The sequence below is a fragment of the Gracilinanus agilis genome, chromosome 1 (genome assembly GCF_016433145.1).
Source record: "Gracilinanus agilis isolate LMUSP501 chromosome 1, AgileGrace, whole genome shotgun sequence".
NCBI classification, from domain to species: Eukaryota; Metazoa; Chordata; class Mammalia; order Didelphimorphia; family Didelphidae; genus Gracilinanus; species Gracilinanus agilis.
Window position 1 is genome coordinate 689,082,349 of NC_058130.1, and position 21,393 is coordinate 689,103,741.

A 21,393-nucleotide genomic window follows, 5' to 3' on the forward strand; every position below is an offset into this window, starting at 1 on the left:
AGATCTTTTGGATATTGTGTTCAACTCTGGACAATAGGTTAGAAAAGATACAGAAAAATATAGTGTTTTTTCGCAGGTGACCAAAGTCAAAAAGACAGCATCACGTAGTGGGCATAGCAATATGTTTGAAACCATTTAGATCTGAGTTTGAATTCTGAATCAGATACTTGATAGCTGTATGAATCCAGGCAAGACAATTAACTTTTCTGGGCCTCAAAATACTTAATTGTAAAATGAGGTGATTGAATCTGATGATATCTAAGGACACTTTTAGCTCTTAATCTATGATTTTATGACTATGTCTAAAGTAAATGACCAGAGAACATCCCCTAAGAGTAGCTGTTAAAGTAACTTGTGATGTTTAACTAGAGGGAAAGAAAATTGGTAGGTGGGTGGGAAGCCTGGATTATATTTATTATGCTTGACCTCAAAGGTAGAACTGGGAGTGGTTGGAAGTTTCAGAGAGTCAAATTCCAGCAGTATATTAGGAAAAATAGAAGGGTGATTTTGAAAGGTAGTGGGTTGAACTTCAGTGGAGATCAAATCACCACTTGTTAAAAATGTTGTAGGCAGGATTCATGTTCAATATGGATTTAAGCAGATTACCCTCTGATATCACTTCTAAAATTGATAGTCTCTAATTCTGTGATAATATAGCATCAAAAGTAAGTGGGGGAAAAAAGGAAGTGAAAAATCCAGATTATTTTAATTCTCAAATGATAAGGAATCTCTTAATCTCTGAAACATTTTATGTCACCTTGGGAGAGTTCTGATTATCAAAGTTTTCCCCCATTTACATCTTCAGTATAGATTTTCCCTGACCTTTCCTTTCACTGTTCCTAGTTCTACACTTTGGGACCAACCTTAAGAAAAGTATTCTCTCTTTCATATTATTGTTCTACAAAATACATAGAGATAGAAATCATATATCTGTCCCAACATCCATTTATATGTCTTCCCCCATATCTTTCCTTCTCTAGACTAAAAATCCATAGTTCCTTCGAAACCAATGAATGGAAAGACATGATTGGTTTTTTTTTTCTGTCAGAGACAGTTGAGGATATTAGTGTGGTCATATATGAAAGATATACTCATGAGAAGATGATCAGGTCACTATCTGTGTTTTAGTGTTTCCTTCAGTTCATATTTCTGCCTACCAATTTCATCCTGCTATTTATTTTTCCTTCCACTAAAGTTTCTCATGCCAAGGCAAATCAGAACTTTCTATAAATGTTTGAACCCTACATCCAGAAAATCGAACCCACAGCTACAAATGTTGAAATCTATTAAACAGATCTCAGAAAGAAAACAAAGAAATACAACCCCCGGCATATTGTGATCCAAAGAAAAAGCAATTACCAGAAATGAATGTTGGTTCAGGACCACTTCCTTCATTGCAAAGTAAAATGGGCCATGGCCATCTCCCCCAGTGCATGATGATCACACCCAAGTGGTGAATGACATTAGACTGCTGCCATCTTTCACTCTCTTGATTGATGAGTGATGCCATTTGAATGGAAAAGCCATGGCTGATGGGGCACATTAAATGTTCATCTGACCAAGCAGAACTTCCTATTAAAATGTGAGGCTATTTGTGTTGGACATGTCAAACCAGAGATAGAGAGTGTATTGGTCTGTCTTAGATAGGTGCAAATATGTGCAATTGATGCTCAATAGCCTATTCAAACCTTATTTTCTATCTATCTCTTACCTGTGGTTGTAATGTTTTAGATCAGTTGCAGTTTGCTTAGTATTGAATAAATACAAATTCTTATCCTAAAGAAAAAAATAAAATTAAAGCTGTTGGAAAGAAAAGAATGAAGTTTTCTAACAGGAAACTGAGTACTTTTGAAGGCTACAAATCAATATGACTATTTTTACCATAAAACTGAAAAAAAAACAATTTAGGTATGTCTTCTCTGTCCTACTACTATAAGACTAACTTTCTTGACATCAGGAAAATGCAGTGTTGAGTTTTTGTTCTCTTCCACTGCCTAATAGAAAACTAGGTGGCACAGTAGATAGGATATTGGCTTAGTCGAGCAGACTGATTTAAAATAGCTATGTGACCATGGGTAAGTTATCTAACCTCAGTTTCCTTAACCGTAAAATGGGGAGTAATAGTGACACCTATCTCACAAAACATTGTGAGAATCAAATGTAATGATATTTGTAAAGCATTAAGCACACCTAGAACATAGTAGTTGTTCAATAAACACTTATGCTCTCCCTTCCCTTAATAATATAAGCTATTAAACATTTGAGATCATTAGTAAATGAAGGATAAATAAATTAAATAATAAGCAAATTGATAGTATTTATTCATTGAGGAGAGGAGAGATGATCACTGTCTTTATATAAATGCATTATAACTATCTTATACAGATGGCAGATGTAGAACTACTGTGTAAAAGAGAATTCTTAATCCCTTTCTCTAATTTAACTGGGGACATGGAGGTGCTTTTGCCATAGAGATGTGTAAGATATACCAGCCCACACTGAAAGGAAATAGAAGCCAGACAGACAGGAAGTGAGGTAGAAAAAAGGTATGAAAGGTTGTCAGTTGCTGACAGTTAGGGCTGGCAGTTGCAGGGAAGTTGGCTGCTGTGAGTTGTTGGGTTGGTGGTTGGCATTTAGTTGCTAGAATATAAAGGCGAGCCTGAGCTTACTGAGAGGGTTTTATGACTTTAGCCTTTAGAGGACTTTTTGACCTTTTCTGGTTTGGGAGTTGGCTGATCTTTGTTGACAGACCTAATTAGGGTTAAATTAAATACTGATTGGGTTAGAACTTTGTGTGGTGGTTTTTAGTTAAAGGTAGATATAGGCAATCATTAGGTGGTAATTATAGGTAGTTATAGGATAACTAGTATAGACATTAGGAAATTTTCTTTCTCTACCTCTTTCCTATATTTCTCTTCTTTACTATATTCATTTACTATATTCTTTTATTATCTCTATTTTAACTAAACTAAATTGTTAATTGTTAAAAGCTATTAGAAGTTTTCTTTTCTCTGGCTTAAAGAGATAATATTAATTAACAGCTTTACTATATTCTTATTAAAACTTTGTTAAAAGCTGCTCTCTTATTTTGTCAAACCCCCTATTTTAACCCTTACAACTGGATGATTGTCAAGAAAATGGCTAATTTTGGCCCAATATTATGAAAGAGGGTGGGGGCAGGGAGAACTTACTCAAAATCTGAGCTTCTCCACAATGGAATGGGCTATTTCCATTGATGGGGTAATGAGTCATGCAATAACTGCGTTAAGTGTGGGATAGAAGTGGAATAAAGAAGATAGTCCCTGATCTCACAAAACTTATATTCTAACAACTTATATAGGAAATTACAAATGCAAGACAGACAGGAATATCCACAGGACTTTGGGTGGTAGTGGCAAAGCAGATAGCAATTAATATCCTTTAATAACATTTTCACTGATCAAATAGTATTGATTTTTAATGTTGAACAGTTTGACAGTACCAGGAACTTTGGTAATGAGAACTTTTCTTTTTGGGATTTCAGTAACTGTGGTTCCTGAGGAAATGGACTACAAAACCTTTAAAACCTTCAGAGTTAGTCACACGGGTTGTTCTCCCTCTCTAATGGCTGTGGAGGCTGAGCAGCAAGCAGGCCTGATGGTCTAGGAGATAGTACCACTCCTGGGGTTCTTGGATTCTGAATCTTTTGCTACTACTACTGGGATCATAGAGGCATTGTTGATCAAAATGGTGGGAAAGGTATGACCTCACTGGCACATAATACCTTCCGTCTCTCTTTTAGAATACTTTCTTGTTTTATCTAGGCAAGTCTACTATCCTCATTGATAATAGTTGGCAATAGCTGGAGTTTATCACAGCAAAGGATGGAGGTCCCCACAAAATACATTCTTCTGTGTCACAGGGAAAAAAAGAAAGTTTGGACTAGATGGTTTCTGAGATCCCTTTGAAATGAGATCCTGTTTTCCATAAATAACATTAACCATGAATCTTAAATCTTAGTTTTATTGATATATTTTTACATCACCTAAATTTTTCTCATATTCTTCTCTCTCTACTTACTGGAGAAATATCCCTTTTAATAAATAATTTAATAACTAACATTTATTTAGCACTTCAAAATTTATAGGTCCTTTGCATATATTGTTTGATCTCCATTTGAATAAATTTTGTGTTGATCAATGACAGGCCAGATGAATTCAAAGATTTTAACTCAACAAGTTTAATCTGCTAGCATTGTTTGTGATGGACTAGAGGGAGAAAGTCATTAGAAGTGAGAATGAAGATTGGATACTATTTCTACAAGTAAGGCGATGAGGATCATTGGCCAGGGGTATGAGGAAGAAGACACAATATTTTTTATATAACAGTGACCTAGGAAATATTTTTGAATGAATGAATGTTGACCCAAAATGTTGCGAGAATCATATAGAAGATTGTAGTAGATTACTATGCCCCGTTTAAAAAAAAGTAAGGGTTCACTGAGTGGGATCATAGATCTCATAACATTTCTTCCCTTTATTAAAGTTAGATCTCCTTCAGGAGAACTATGAGAAAAAGAGAGCAAACTGTCAGTTGATAAAGGTTCTAAAAGATCAGGTTTATGTTAAAGAGAAAGTTTCAGTCTCTTTCCATGAGAAATCTAATTCTTCCTGAAGGCCAAGGGTCAGATGTTTGGGGGAAATAAAGAAAGAAAATCTGACATTTGCAATCACCATCAGGTTTAAAAAAAATCAAAAATCACCTAAAAACAACCCCCATATTGAAGCACACAGATTTTGATGTGATTTAGCAAGAGTATTCTGAGTGATACTTTTCTGTTTTTATTAATCCACAGTTAATAGAAGAATCAGGCCCAAGATTTCTGGGGAAAGAAAAGTTAGTTCTTTCTGTGTTTTCCCAACATAGCAGGTGAATTGATCTCTACCTACTGACATCCTTTCTGGATCTCAAAATCCACTTCAAACAAAGACTTCTTTAATTCTTACAATCTGTAAGTAATCATTTCCTTGTCTGATCTCCTTGCTTCTCCTAATTTCCATTGACACTATATTTTTTGAACACATGAATGAGCTCCTTTACTTGACTGAGGAGTACTGGATTTTGAATGAGAGAACTTGGGTTCAAATTCCTGCTACATATTGAGTTTAAGCAAGTCATTATTTTTCTTGGATTTAGCTTTCTTTTTCTTTTTCTTTAGGGAAGTATGTTTAATTTTCATGTTTCAATTTCAAACATAGTTCATAGTTTTATAGATATATGTATATATATATGTAAGTATAATAGATTTATTATATCATTCTTCATATGGATCTTGATAGAGGTTGCCTTTTCATAAGGGCATCCTACTTCCCTCCAGATCCTGTAAATAAATTGAGGCTGAGCAAGGATCCATATCCTAACTTCTTTCAGTCATCATAGGGATTGTAGGAATTTGAATAAACTTTGAGTTGTATGACAGGCCTGACTGATTGGGACTTACTTGGGGAGTGGGGTGGTTGTGGTGTTTGTGTGTGTGTGTGTGTGTGTGTGTGTGTGTGTGTGTGTGTGTGTGTAGGAAGTGCCCAGGTCAGAATTTCTTTCCTATGTTCTACAAGGGGTTAGGACCCAAGAAGCCAATCTTTTCACACTTTGGTTTGGCAGTGGGACATTCGAGGTGAGAATTATCAGATGAGGACATTTGGAATAGAGTTCCAAAGAGATCAGCCTAGGCTGAGACAAGTACTATAGGGCAATAGTTACCTCAGATCCTCATTGTAATGGGGGAATGCAGAACACATAGTTCAAGTAGTAGCTACTTTGAAGCTGACATCATGGAGATGTCAGATAAGATCTGAGTGTCTACAAGGATAGTAGCCATTGTCCTTCAAGGGTAAATGCCAACTCCATGGATTCTGGGCTTCTTGGGAAGTCTATGACTGAGTCTCCTCTCTAGCCCAGGGATTGCAACCTCTTCCATTGGTCATTCTCTTAACAGAATTGGGGCTCGTTCTATAAATTATATGCTTTTTTCCCTTAAATGTTGTATATATCCTGCCTGCTTCCCTGTTTTGCACGATTACAAGCAATAAAATTTGAGACACTTGAAGTTGATAAAGCCCTTAATTTTCTCTTGTACAAAATTGGACTAAATGACCATTAAAGATTTTTTCTTATTCATATGTTTTGTCAAAGTTGTCTTTGTTTGGTTATCTGACCCAACCCAGACTCTAGAAACATGTTTTGTAGGTGGTTGTTGAATGAATGTAGAGATAAAGAAAAATTCTCAGTACTTCTGGTATCTGTCAATCAGGAGGAGTGGGTTGGGGAGGGGAGTATTTCTTTCCTAATTCTCTTTCCTAAGCCAAATACTAAAGGCAATAAATTATGCAATCCACAGAGTTAAATTTTTGGATATCAACAGTTTATAACTGATTATCTCAAAATCATGTGACATGAAGATTGGTTGAACAAAGTAAGAGTATTTAGCCAGAAGAATGTAAGACATGGGTGAAGCATGACAATTATTTTTAGGTATTTGAAGTATTATCATCTGGAAGTGAAAATAGATTTGTCTACTTGTTCCCAAAGGACAGGTCCAGAAACAATGGTTTGTAGTTGAAAAGATGGGTATTTTGACTTAAATGTAAGGAAAAACATGCTGAAAAGATGAGATAACCTAATAAGTGGCTGCCTTCAGGATTTAATACATATCCTCCAATGAAATGCTTCAAACAAAACGTGATGGTCATTGGAAATAAATGCTATAGAGTTGATACTTTTTGGGCTAAGAATTGATATTACTTTTTTAATTAATTAATTTTTTAAAACTCTTAACTTCTGTGTATTGGCTTCTAGGCAGAAGAGTGGTAAGGGTAGGCAATGGGGGTCAAGTGACTTGCCCAGGGTCACACAGCTGGGAAGTGTCTGAAGCCAGATTTGAATCTAGGACCTCCCGTCTCTAGGCCTGACTCTCAATCCACCGAGCTACCCAGCTGCCCCTTGATATTACTTTATTTAACCTCTGAATTTAGAATTCGGAGATCCAAAAATTCTGAGACAATGTCCAAAGTACGTGGCTAGGGAAAGAAAGGAGATGAGTTTTTATTCTAAAATTCCCTGAAAAAGGTAGTATATGGAAAGAAAGTGAGAAAATGGGTATTAAATGAATGGCTTCAATAGTTCTGGCATATTAGAGTTTATCTTCTTTTGAAGCTTTATGATGAGGTCATGGCTATAAGCTAAACATCTGCCCGCATGGCCCATTGATTTCCTTTTATTCAGCAATTCTTTCCCCAACTGAATAGCCTACAGATGATGTTAGGTAGCAATAACTTATCACACAGTGCAGACTAGGCTAAGAATAGAAGGATTCACAAGAAATGAAAAATTGTCACTACTTTAAAAAAGGGAGCCCACTGGATATAATAGTCCAAAGAATCCAGATATTATAGGGGAGGAATGCATTATTACATGAAAGGAAAGGCATTCTGTTGTTGTTCACTCATTTCAGTCATGCCTGACTCTCTGTGAACGGATTTGGGATTTTCTTGGCAGAGATAGTAGGGTACTTTGCTATATCCTTCTCCAGTTCATTTTAAAGATGAGGAAATTGAGGCAAATAGGGTTAAGTGACTTGAATACTACATGATGTAATAGTCCATTAAAATTAGAATCAGGAGACTTGAGTTTGAAACTTTGCCTCACTTTTTTTTCTTTTTTTGTCAACAAAAGCGGCCCAATGTTTCACAGTATATCCCCTAGACTAGAAATTAGAAACCCTGAGTCTCATCTGTAAAATGTCTTTACTAGCTGATAGGAGAATGTGAGGCTAGCAAGATGAAATTGAAGGTTCAATTTAAATATGAGCTATGATTGGTATAAATCAACCAACAGCCAAGACTTCCCATTTCTTTCTCCAATAGCCTTTGGATTCTGTTCCATTTTAATTTTCACACTTTGATTACTATGGAAATCTGGAACAAAGCTTTGGAGAGGCAGATTATGATTCTGGTCAGGGAAAACAAACTTCCTAACAGTTAAAATGAAATAAACTACCTTAGGAGGCCATTCATTCATTCATTCAAAACACATTTATTAAGTAACTACAATCTGGCAGCTACTGTGCTTGGTGCTGGGAACAGAGGGAAAAAAAAAACCAAGATAGTTCTTTTCCCCATGGAATTATTACTGAAGGATAAAAGCTAGGAAGAGGGAAGGAGTGGGGAAGTGGGACACTACAAAATGTACAAAGAAAATAAAACACAAAATGTGTGCAAAGTGATATGAGAGAGCAAAAACAAATTGTTGGATCAAGACCTGTAAGACTCCTGTAAGAAATAACACTTGCACTGAGTCTTGAAAAAAGGCACAGGGCTATAAGGTATAAATGAGGAAATCACTGGCACTAATTTCTATAATGGTAGGGAGACAGAAGGTGACTCACAATGTATGAGGAACATGAAGTAGAGCAGTTAGCAAGTTACATAGCATGCCTTATGCAATAGGCCTGAAAAGAATCTATTTGAACCTGAGAGTGAAGGACTTTTAAAGTTAGATATTTTCCTCTTAGGTATATATCTTTTTGGAAGTTGGGTACGGGATAGACTGGAGGAGGTCAGGATTGGTGGCAGGTAGAATAATAAGGATGCTGTTGAAAAAATCCAGGCCCAAATAAGGTCCTAAAGAAGAGTAAAGGACGTGTAATTTGATAGAAGAGGAAGGATGTGAATGATATAACTGAAACAGAATCCATAACAATTCTCAAATGCCTGAATAGCTACCATTGATACTGTGAAGATGGGATTAACTCTCCCCTAGCTTTTTTAGATTTTAGCCAGCAGGAATGTATACACCCCACTTAAGCCTCAAATGGAGGGAGGGAGAGGAGGTCTATGACCCACATGTGCTATAGTAGGTGACAAATTAAAACCAACTGACTGCCCCTGGCCAGTCCAAAGCAAAGCTAAAGCTGCAATTGGTCCACATAAAGTGGAAGGAAGGCACAGGAAGTGATGCAAAGAACTGTGTTTAAAAATGGTGGTAACTTCCTGTAACCAGATTTTTCTCCTTTGAACAATTTACTAACAAATATAGCCTTTACTATGTGCCAGGCACCATATTAAACTTACAATTTCTTATCCGATCTTACAATTGTCCTGAGAAGTAGTTTCTATTTTTATCTCCATTATGCAGATGAAATCCAGGACTGAATAAGATTTAAGTAATTTGCTCATGATCATCTAGTTAATTTCTAAGATGGGATATAAACCTGAGTCTTCCTAATTCCATGTTCACTACTCTATCTTCTATGTAATGTTTTCTCCTTGAATATCAGGAGTAACTGTTGATGAAGATTTAAGAACTATTTAAGAACTGAGAATTCAAACCTAGATGAATGGAAAGAAGGATATAAGAAAGCTACGAATAAGGTACCAGGGCAGAGAACAGAAGGAATAACAACTTCTTGTTCCTGGAAACTATGCTTCTCAATGCAGCCCAAGATGACATTAGCTTTTTTGGTTGCAATATCATATTTTTGCAATATGACATATATTAATTGACAAGTTCTTCCCCAACCTCTATTTTAGAAGGCATTCTCCTTAGCCATCATGTTCTCTTCAAAACTGAACGGGCCCATGGTTCCTCAGACCCCTTCTAAATCTTGCCATATATAGATATTTTCTTCTTCCCAATTCTACCATATACCCCTTTCAGTTCCCTTTTAAATCTTGCTTTCTCCTACCATCACCTATGCTCCTCAGATAGGGGTTAACTATTTCTTACTCTTATTTGTATTCATAGTTTAGCATAATGCCTATCTAGTACAATATTTCTCTATCTATCTATCTATCTATCTATCTATCTATCAATCTATCCATGCATCCATCTATTAATCTATCTATCTACCTATCTGAGTTTTTAGTCTGCTAAAGACCTATGGTCTTTTTGTCAGATAAATGGCTAATTAATCTTATGTTTTTCTCAAATCTTAGACTTATTGTTGCAAAGGACATTTTATTGAGACCCAGAAAATTTTGTCTATAAATCAAAATATATTTGTGACTTGTGCAGACTCGGGGAATCTTCAACTTCTTTGGGCCTGTTTTTCCTAATATAAATATGGGTCATCCTGTATTTGCATTAGATTTATTTCTAATTGCATGGCACAGAATTATTTCAATGATGAAATGAAATGTCTTTAGAGTTCATTTGGATAATAAGTGGTTTCAAAGTGAATTGTTACTACTAGTATCATTATTAGAGTTTATAAAAAGATATATGCATGTATTATCCTATAAATTATACATACACATGTATGCATACATGTACACATACATGGATATGTGAATATACACACATATATACAGATATGGATATACATACAATATTTATATTTATATTTATTTATTACATGCCATGCCATAACATAACACCTAATAATACTACATGCCCAATTTCGGAGGGTTTGGGGGGGTCAATTGTAAATAAAAACAAATAACCAAAAAAAAAATCTTGGGACCAGGATAGGAAAACTCATTGCTTCAAATAATTGTAAAATGGCAAGATGAGTTGCTGTGTGGAATACATACTGCACTCCCTTCTTTAGCCGGTAAGAGAATTATCTGAGTAGAAAGACATGTAGTAAGTGGTCTTCAAATATTTATTTGTTTTCCCACATTAAGACACCAATTAGCCATAAGTCAGTCTCATCATTCCATTAAATCTTTCTCCCTTTGGCTACACCTAGGATTCTCTTGCTCAAGGGAAAATTAATATAGGATGGGTTTGCCAGGTTTAATCTAATCTTTTATATTAAAAAAATTCCATTAAAGGAGGGAAAAGAATGAAGTATTCATACCACACCCCAGTATCATAGTCTTTTAGTTCCTCTGGAGAAATACATGTACAGCTTCCTTAATAGAAGGGAAATGGAATCATTTCATTTCTACCCCCATCCCCATTAGAGATATTATAGCAAAAGCTAGATGAAGGCTTGTGAGGGTTGTTATGAAGGGTTCTTTCTCAGTCACTCAGAGGACTAAATAATCTCTGAAGTTTCTTTCCTCAGACTCTGGGAGTTCGATTTTGATTCAGTTGTTTTTGGAAATTTTAGATGTTACATGGATTCAGCCTTTGAGCCCTATTCTTCTAATGACACACCTAATTCTTTTTCCATTAACAATTCAGAGAATCTACAAATGGAAAGGGGGTATATGTTGTCCAAGGCAAGGCAGAGTTCCTTCTACAATATACCTGATAAATAGTCATCGAGCCTTAGTTTAAAGATGTCCACAAAAAAGTTAACCAACCATCTTATACTCTTTAGGATTTCTCTAATTGGGAAGATTTCCTTAGGGCACATCTAAATATGCATCCTTGCAACTTCAGCCCATAGTTCTTAGTTCTACCCTCTTGGGCCAGTCAAAATAAATCTAATTTCTCTTCCAAGTGGCAGAACTTCAAATAGTTGAAGACAGCTATCATGCCTGTGTTCTACAAATTCTCTAATCTCTAAGATAACTACCCTAATTCCTTCAACTATTCCTCATGTGCCATGTTCTTGGGTCCCTTCACCTCTGGATATCCTCCACTTTAATCAATTTTATTTCCTAAAATGTGGTACTTTTTATTAATTTAATTTTATTGATTAAGAAAAATTTTCCATGCCTACATGATTCATGTTCACATGATTCATTTTCTTTCCCTTCCCTCCACCCCCTCCCCCATAGCCAATGTACAATTCCACTGGATTGTACATGTGTTATTGATCAAGACCTTTTTCCATATTATTTATAGTTGTACTGGGGTGATCATTTAGAATCTACATCCCCAATCATATCCCCATTGACCCATGTAATCAAGCAGTTGTTTTTCTTCTGTTTTTCTGCTCCCACAATTCTTTCTCTGGACGTGGATAGTGTTCTTTCTCATAAGTCCATCAGAATTGTCCTGGATCCTTGCATTGCTGCTATTACAGAAGTCCGTTATGTTTGATTGTACCACAGTGTATCCGTCTCTGTGTACAATTTTCTCCGGGTTCTGCTCCTTTCATTTTGTATCAGTTCCTGGAGGTTATTCCACTTCACATGGAATTCCTCCAGTTCATTATTCCTTGGAGCACAATAGTATTCCATCACCAACAGATACCACAATTTATTCGACCATTACCCAATCGAAGGGCATCCCTTCATTTTCCAATTTTTTGCCACCACAAAGAGCGTGGCTATAAATATTTTTGTGCAAGTCTTTTTCCTTATGTTCTCTTTGGGGTATACACCCAGCAATGGCATGGCTGGATCAAACAGCAGGCAGTCTTTTAGCACCCTTTGAGCATAGTTCCAGATTGCCATCCAGAATGGTTGGATCAATTCACAATTTCACCAGCAATGCATTAATGTCCCTATTTTGCCACATCCCATCCAACATTTATTACTTTCCTTTGCTGTCATGTTAGCCAATCTACTTCTTGTGAGGTGGTACTTCAGAGTTATTTTGATTTGCATTTCTTTGATTATAAGAGATTTAGAACACATTCTCATATGCTTAGTGATAATTTTGATTTCTTTATCTGAAAATTGCCTATTCATGTCCCTTGCCCATTTATCAATTGGGGAATGGCTTGATTTTTTGTACAATTGATTTAGCCCCTTATATATTTCAGTAATCGGACCTTTGACAGAGGTTATAACTGGAGACAATACTCTACTTGAGATCTGACCAACCTAACCAATTGAGATCTAACAGCAAGTACAGTTAGATTATCAACTTCCTCTTTGTTACTGTAGACAATATGTCTCTGTTCCCTATCTCTTATTGTGCATTTCTGCCCCTTTCTTTGTTTCTCTCTGTCCCTCTGTATTTATCTCTCTGCCTCTTTTTCTGTTTGTGTCTATCTTGTGTACACATGTATAGTTAGAGAATTTTGTACCTTTTCGACTACGTTCCCCAGATATTCCTTTCACCTCCCAGCGTCCTTTTCCCTGCACCTCCAAGTTTGCATGGTCACATTTTGTTTATAAGTTCTGTAACTCTGGCCCCTGGCTTTCTCTTTTCTCTCATGACCTGGCTGGGTTAGCTGACTTTTTTTTACTTTAGTTATTATTAATAAACTTTATAACATATGATACTTAGTTATTGTATATTAATTTTAATCTTTACATGCACACACAAACACACATAAAAAAAAAACCCAAAAAAACTGGATCTTTCTCTTTTGCCCAGCACTGCTACTCATTAGCTTGACCCCACCTGTAAGTGCCAATGGAGTAAGGAGGTTTATCCCATCTCTTTTGGAGCCAGATTTACCCTTCCTTAGGCAACATTACGCCTCCTATCTCTCACAGGTTCACCTTACAGGTTCCATACATAGTGTGGACACTTAATTGTCTTTAATTCTTCTATTGTTTGTACCTCTCAAGCTCAAACAATCCACAAACCTCTGTCCCCCCAGTAGTAGGGATTGCATGCAATTTCTCTTAATAAAGCCCAAACTCAGTGCTTTGAACACAGTAGGTGGTCAATAGTTGTTGTTAACTGTGGTAAAGCTCTGGGGGATGTTACAGAAATGAATGGATGTCTTCCTTTGTTCTCTTTACTATCAGGAAGATTCTATGGAAGTTCAGGAGGGAAGGATGCAGCATATTGGTGGAAATGCCAGACACAAGCAACTCTGTTTACATAGAATTGAAAAAAGAGTATCTGAAGAGTGTGATATATAAGGCAGACAGCAGCTCCCTTGTTCTCTTGCTGTCTTCATGCTCCTGTTGACCAAACTGAATGTGTGAAGGGATTTAATGTGATGAATAATATATAGGCTTCTCTCAGTGCCTCCTAACAAGCCTGTACTCGTTGATCAAACTGCTCCCTATTTGTCCACTGTGGCAAAGAGAGGATTTTGCAAAGAGAGCTCCTGGTACTTCAGCAGCCAAGTTTCAAATTAAATCACAGTGTGTGGTTCAAAGACCAACAGGAAAACTTGTCAGCGGTAATACATACATACATACACAGAAACTTTCCCAAAGCTGTCCTCAGAGGGATAGGAAAATCTAACCATAAGTGGCAACAAAATGTACATGGGAAGAAAAACTGAATTAAATGTCATACTAAGGCTTTTTAAATGAGGAAACATTTTCTAGGAGTGATCATTCTGGTGACAGGCAGGGTCTAGAGTTGCACCTCTTCCTGTATTCCATTCATCCATTTTGTAGAAGCCTTTCCAGACTATGCAATTCATAGAATCTGAGAATTGCTGGACCTCAATGGTCTTCCTCTACAACCCAAACATGAAAAGCAATTCCCTCTACAACACAGATGACAAGTGGTCATGTAGCCTTTGCTTAGAAAAAGTGAGAGGACTCCCCTTCCTAACCTGTTTTTTATACTTAGAACAACTAATTATTGGGAAGATTTTCCTTTTTTTCAGGGCTAAATTTGCCTCAATGCAAGATCCACCCATTTGTTTTTATTCTGCCTTCCACATGAGACATTCACATCTCCTGTGACACCTCAGTAATTGGCAACAACTTACCTATCTATCTCATGAGAGTGGCAAACCAGACTGTAAACCTGAGACTCTACCACTTTCTGTTAAGCATCAGATCCTCTTCTCCATCACTACATGATCCTGTTATATGTGTAGCCCAGACAACATTCACAGAAGGACCAAAGGAGTGACTCCTGTAGTGCCAGAAATTGGCATGGCCTGGGTATCAGAGGAAGAGTCTGCCTTTTTCCTACAATATTAACAACATCCTTCCTCCTCCTAAAACAGCCTAAAGATCACAGTCCACGAAGGGCTGGAGCTCTGTGTATTTTATTGGATCCTTGTTTTATAGGTGACAATGGTGCTCGTATACCTTTTTCTCCCCTTTCATCTTCCAAGTTTCTCTAAATTTAAGTCCCCTCCCATGTGTGAAGTAGCATTATTGTTTAATTTGCCTCTTCTACAGAAAACTCTTAGTTCCCATGAACAGGTGCAAGTCAAAAGGACAGGTGGATTTTTTTTAATGGAGATTATGAAGTCCTAATTTTTCAATATACTCTAAATGTAAAACATTAAATGGAAAAATGAGAGGGGTTCAGAATATCTGGTTAAAAGTACAAGCCAATTCCTACTCAAATTGTGTAACGCTGAGCAAATCATATTCACTGTGTCAAAGAACATGTAACCTCTGACGATCCTCTATTCTAATCACCACCTCCTTCTGCAAAGGAGGAAATGAAGTCCTCAAGAGAGAAATATATTTGCCCGTGACAAGAGCAGAATCAAGATTAGTTCTTGGGTCTTCTGTCGTCTATTAGTTTGGTCTTTTAACTGCTTAAATATATGATAGCAATACCCAAGGCAATCACATTCTTTTTTTTTTTTTCTTTTTAGATCCTTGACTTAAGTATTGGTTCCAAAGTAGAAAAGCCATAAGGGTTAGGCAATTAGGGTTAAATGAATTGCATAGGGACATAAAACAAGGAAATGACTGAAATCAAATTTGAACCCCAAACCTCTAATCTCTAGATGATTGTCAATCCACTGAGCCAACTAGTTGTCCCTAGGAGATTACTCTAATGTTTAATACAGGAATGCAGTTTGAGTGAAACCTCTTAAAGGTCATTTTGTTTTCTGTAAAATGAGGGGACTGGACGAGATGACTTCTAAATCCTTTTGCAAGACTAGCTCTATGATCTATAACTACTAATATAATTGTCTTCAGCATCTGGGACACACTAGGTTCATGCCTTGATCTAGGGAAAATAAAATAAAAATCACTTTGACGTTATGCCCACAAGTATTTATTGAGTACCTACTATACTCTAGGCCAGGGGTCGGCAATGTATGGCTCTCTAGCCATATCTAGCTCCACCTCCGGACCTGCCAGTCCGGGCAGAGCCCCAGGATGTGCCCCAGGGGGGCCTTCAGCCCCTAGTCCCATATTCCAGCACCTTCTGCCTCCATCCTCCTCCTTCCGCACCCGTTTATGGCTCTCATGGCCAAAAAGGTTGCCTATGGATCGCTGCTCTAGGCACTGTAGGGGGAGAGCATAGAAAAAGGTCAGTGATTACAGAGAATTTAGAACCTTCTGGGGCATCAGGGCATGCACACACTAAACCATTGGAGAATCATACAAAATAATATAATTTAATATCTTTTTAATATGTATTATTCCTTAAAAATGTGTATTCCCTGATTTATAATCCTACCTTATTTCTGAGGTCATTGGATAATAGACTTATACCTGGAAGGAAATTCAGAGGACTTCTAGCCTAATCTCCTCATTATAAAGATGAAGAATTGAGGTCCTGGGAAATTTAAGTGACTTACAGATGAACTCATGGATAGTGAGTGACAGAGATGGGGCTGTGGACAAAAATATCATCTAATATCCAACATTGGGACAATGAATCTTGTTTATATTTGATGATGACGATGATAGTTGACAATGTTTGTTAGCTTTTATATAGGTTTGCAAAGAACTTGACAATTTATTTATTCCTCACAACAATACTGGGAGGTAGGTGTTATTATAACCACCATTTTACAGATGAAGAAGACAGATTATTTAATGACTTATCTGGGCTCTGGGGCCAGATTAAAATCAAGTCATCCTAACTTCAGGTCCACTTCTCTACTCACTCTATGTCACCTAATTGCCTATAAAATGTCTTTCTTTGATCATTCTGGTCTTGAGACCAGAGTCTGTCCTAAGCTCGACATCTCAATGGGAACAGAATTATCTTCTGATAACATCACCATGAAGAATCTAGGGTTACTGCTTTGTCTCTATGGGTCATAAGAGTAGGAGCTAAGTGAATTATGAAATGATGATTATGTGACAATGTCCCCTTATATTTCACAGAACATTTTCATGTACTTTCTCATTGGATCTTGCCCAAAATAAGTAAAGTGGTTTTTAATCCTTTCTTTTTTTTTTATTATTACTTTAAAGGAATGGGTATTTAGAGACCAAATTCAAATTTCCTCACCTTCCCCTTTCTCCTCCTGCTAAATTCAACATCCTCAGCACTTTTAATTGCCCTATAGAATTTAAGAGCTAATCTGTGAGAATCTTTTCAACCTGCAAATTTTCAAGAAAGATGTTCACAGAAGAGAGAAAAATTTCCTCTTATATCAGCATTTAATAAAGATCCCCAAACTGACAATAACATTATCTGAGATATGCTACCATTAGGGTTTCTGTTCTATATAGAGTGGAAGACACTTGTGATGCCCTCAGTTCCAGATCCAGTTCCCATGGCCCATTACATCATTTTGCTCAACAGCACTCCCTTCCATAGGCTGCTGGGCAGGAAATAGACTCCTAGGTAATTGTTCACATTAAAACAGGATGCCCAGATGCCTTGTGGAAAGGAGATTTTAAATTAGATTTTTATTCCATTAGGAGATTGTTTTTCTTTTTCCCCACTCCTTCATTTCAGTTTTTTTTTTTAATAAAAAGTTTTTTATTTTGAAAATAACTTGAGAAAAATACATTGAGCTAAAAATCTAATGTCACAATGAATTTGTACCTGGAAGAAACTGGGGCACCTTGGTCACAGAATTTTCAATTGACTCTTACTCAAATCTAAACAGAAGAGATTCGGTTTCTCTTCTCCCCAGTGAAACATCTATGCAATGATTCCCAAAGTGGGTGCTACCGTCCCCTAGTGGGTGCTGCAGCAATCCATAGAGGTGGTGATGGCCACAGATGAATTTATCTTTCCTATTAATTGCTATTAAAATTAAAAAAAAATTTAATTCCCCGGGGGGATAAGTAATATTTTTTCTGGAAAGGGGACGGTAGGCCAAAAAAGTTTGGGAACCACTGATCTAGAGCCAGAAGGAGTCCCAGAAATGAAAGACTTTTCAAAGATCATGCAAATATTATGTAGTAGAACTAAGATGCAAACCTAGGTCTTCACCCTCTAAATTTACCTCTCTTTTTTAGCAACTGCTCCTGCCTGTCCATGGACCCTTCTGCCTACTCTGTCTTTTCCCTTCTCTCTGTCATCTTTCATATATCGAATAATAGAATCTTAGGGATGGAAACAGTGGCATATTGGTGAATACTTAACAACTAACTCTCCCGAAAAGAGAAAAAAAGCGCTTATAGATAACTTTTTTGGTTTAATCTGTATTGTTATATTTTCTCTATTGCCTTCTTAAGTCTAGAAAATGAACAAAATAAGTTGATCCCTATTTGGTAATTTTGTCAATTTCTGAGGCATAAATGTTCACACTGAAAATTCATCAATGTAATTTACTAAAGGTTGTAAAGCAAGATTGTGTAACGTCCAGTTCAGAGGTCACGGAAAAAGTCAATGGACAAAAAGCAGTACAAGATAGCCCAGTTAGCCTTCTTTCATGATGAGATAACTAATGACCAGGAAAAACTATTGGAACAGAGTCAACAATTTAATGATATCATGAAAAGTGGCTAGAATAAACTTAATTGCTTCTTGCAGCAAGACCTGAAACTAGATATCCCAACAGGTAAAACCCTGCAAAGGAAAATATATTCATAACCATCCACATTGCTGAGAAGTGAACCTCAGAGCTCTTTAATTGGCTAAGACTGAAACTTCCTGAGCTATTAACCAGCAATTAATAAATCAGTAATTAATAAAGCAGAAGACCCTAGTAAGGACTTAGATAAAGTTCTGGAGCTTGTTGATGAAAATAAAAGGGAAGAACCAACAGCGGACACAAGTGTGTATGATTCTGTACATGGTGGAGTCTCTTTTTTCCAGCATAAAAAGTCCTCTAGAAAGGATAAAGAAAACAGCTATAAACATTGTGGAAAAGTCAAAAGCGGAAGAGCTTCTGGAACATTCTGTGGTTAAGAGTAAACTACCTTTAAGAGCCCAAATAAATAATTCACTTTAAAAGAAAAATTCTCTCTTTTGTAACTCCTGGCCTCATTGTCATTTTGGAATTAGACCAGTTAGGTTTGGGCTTACTAATTTGAATTTCAAATGAGTGATTCAGGATTTGCATTAAATAAAAATGCATTTTTACCTTTTGTATATGGCAGCCCAACAAATGAAAAAAGTCAAAGCAAATTTATGAATGAGCTCCCTTAACCAGTAAGTATTATCTGGCTCCAGTTTACTCCTGTGTTGGAAAAGACATCAGTGACCATCTAGACTGATTATAACCAGAAAGAATTCTTATTTTAAGAAAAGGGGTGGAGATGAGGAATGAAAGAGGTGTCTTAGTCATAGGGAATTCTTCCTAACTGAAGCAACCCCCCAATCCCCAACCCTTGGCAGGTGAAATTTTCTTATTAACTGAAACACAGGTGGTGCTTTCCATCCTTAACATGATTCAGCCATTAAACTCTTCTGCCTGCATGAATACTTTCTTCCAATGGCTTCCATCATCAGTGCTTTCTCAGGTGACTAGAATAGAACCCATTGGCCTGCTGAACTTATTACAACCCTTTGCCTAATGATTTCATAATGACTTCCAGGCTGAGCCAAGCTAGCTGACAGATAATGATGCTAATTATGCAAAACCAAGGTGAAAGCTCCTAGCCTCCAGCAGTGTGGTGGCTCATTTTCCTCCAGGGTAGGGGTAGAGGTGGGATTGGGAGAAAAGTGTTTCTGTTTACATAGTTTACATTGTTAACTCAATTGTGTTTTAAGTGTAGCTAGGGATGAAAATGTAGGAAAGGAATAAATAATCCAAATGAGATAAGGCAGTGTGAAGTTCTGAAAAGATTGCTGGAGGAGGAGCCACAAGATTTGGCTGTATCTTGTGTGGAGTATCACCCTCCTCCCAATGCCTTCCTTTGTAGAGGCAGAAACTAGACTTTTGCTCACTCCACTCTGCAATTGCTGCCCTGCCAGGTTTCAACTACAAGATGCTCTTGTTCCCCTTTCCTTTACCTTCTTCTTTTATGTGTCTCCCCCATTACATTGTGAGTTCCTTGAGGGCAGGGACTATCTTTCATTTTATTAAGTATATCTCCAGTACTTAGTATAGCGCCTAGAAGGTGATCCTTTAATCAATATTTCTTGAATTAGATTGGATCACATAAGGACCTAGAAGCAGCTAGATGGCACAGAGCATAGAGCATAGGGCCTGGAATTAGGGAGACATGAGTTCAAATCCAACCTCAGATACCTCCAGCTATGTGACTCTGCTGATTACTTAACCTTTCTCTGCTTCAGTTTTCTCAAATGTAAAATGAGGACAATAAAAGCATGTAGTTCCCAACATAGTTGTGAGGATCAGCTTCCTTCCTATTAGGTTTTTAACATGAGGAATTAATAGAATGCATAGTCAAACAAAACCAATCCTACAATCTTAGGATTTCTTAAGAAAAATGAAAATATGCTGGCCTCAATCATATGATTTTTAGATTTAGATCTGGAAGGGACTTTAGGACTCATCTGGTTCATCACCATTATTTTACTTATGAAGAGACTGAATCTTAGACATATTAAATGATTTGTCTACATAATTTATCACAAATATATTAGATGATAGAATTGGAACTTCAACCTCCATCCTAGGTCTTAGCTCTTTTCATCTACCTTTTAATAGATATTTCAGATTGGATGTCCTATCTCAAACTCAGTATATCTAATACAGAACTCATGATTTCCTCCCCCGCAAACTCATGCCTCTTCCAAAGTTCCTTATTTTGTCATGGGAATAATTATGCTTTTAGACACCTAGTACCCAATTCAGGAATCATTCTCATTGTCATTATCTCATATAGAAAATCAGTTGCCAAAATCTGTCTTATTTAATTTTATATCTATCACCTCCTTCAGTCCTATTCATAAGACCACCTCACTAGTACTAACCCTCATCAAAAAATCCTTGTATTAATTCTGTTTCTTGTCTTTTTCCATCTCACACTCACCATCTACATATCTACTAAAGTTGGCCCCAAAGTCCAAACTATTCTATGTCATTACTACACTCAACAAACTCTTAATGAGTCCCTGTTGTCTCTATGATTAAATAAAATCCCTCTGACCCTTAAAGAATTTTATCATCTTGCCTCAATCTATGTTTGTACACATATACTTCCTTTTGGTACTCCATTTCCCCTCTAAGTGCCTTTCAACAGACTATCTGTCTCTTAGGCCTGAAATATACTTGTCTCTCACCTCATTGAATCCCTCATTGCCTTCCAAACTCTGCTCCAGCACCATCTTTTACATAAAGTCTTTCTTTGTCTGCATAAATGTCAGTGTCTCTCCTTTCCACCTCACAAAAATAAAACAAACTAAAAAACAAAATTTGCATTTATTTAATATAGTTTATTAGTGAAAATATTTTCTCTGCAAATAGAATGTAAGCTCATTGATGTCAGGGTATTATAAATATCATATTTGTTTCATTTTTTCCTTGGTATTTCTACTATCTAGCACTATATTGAGTATATTATGCTTGTTCTTTCATTT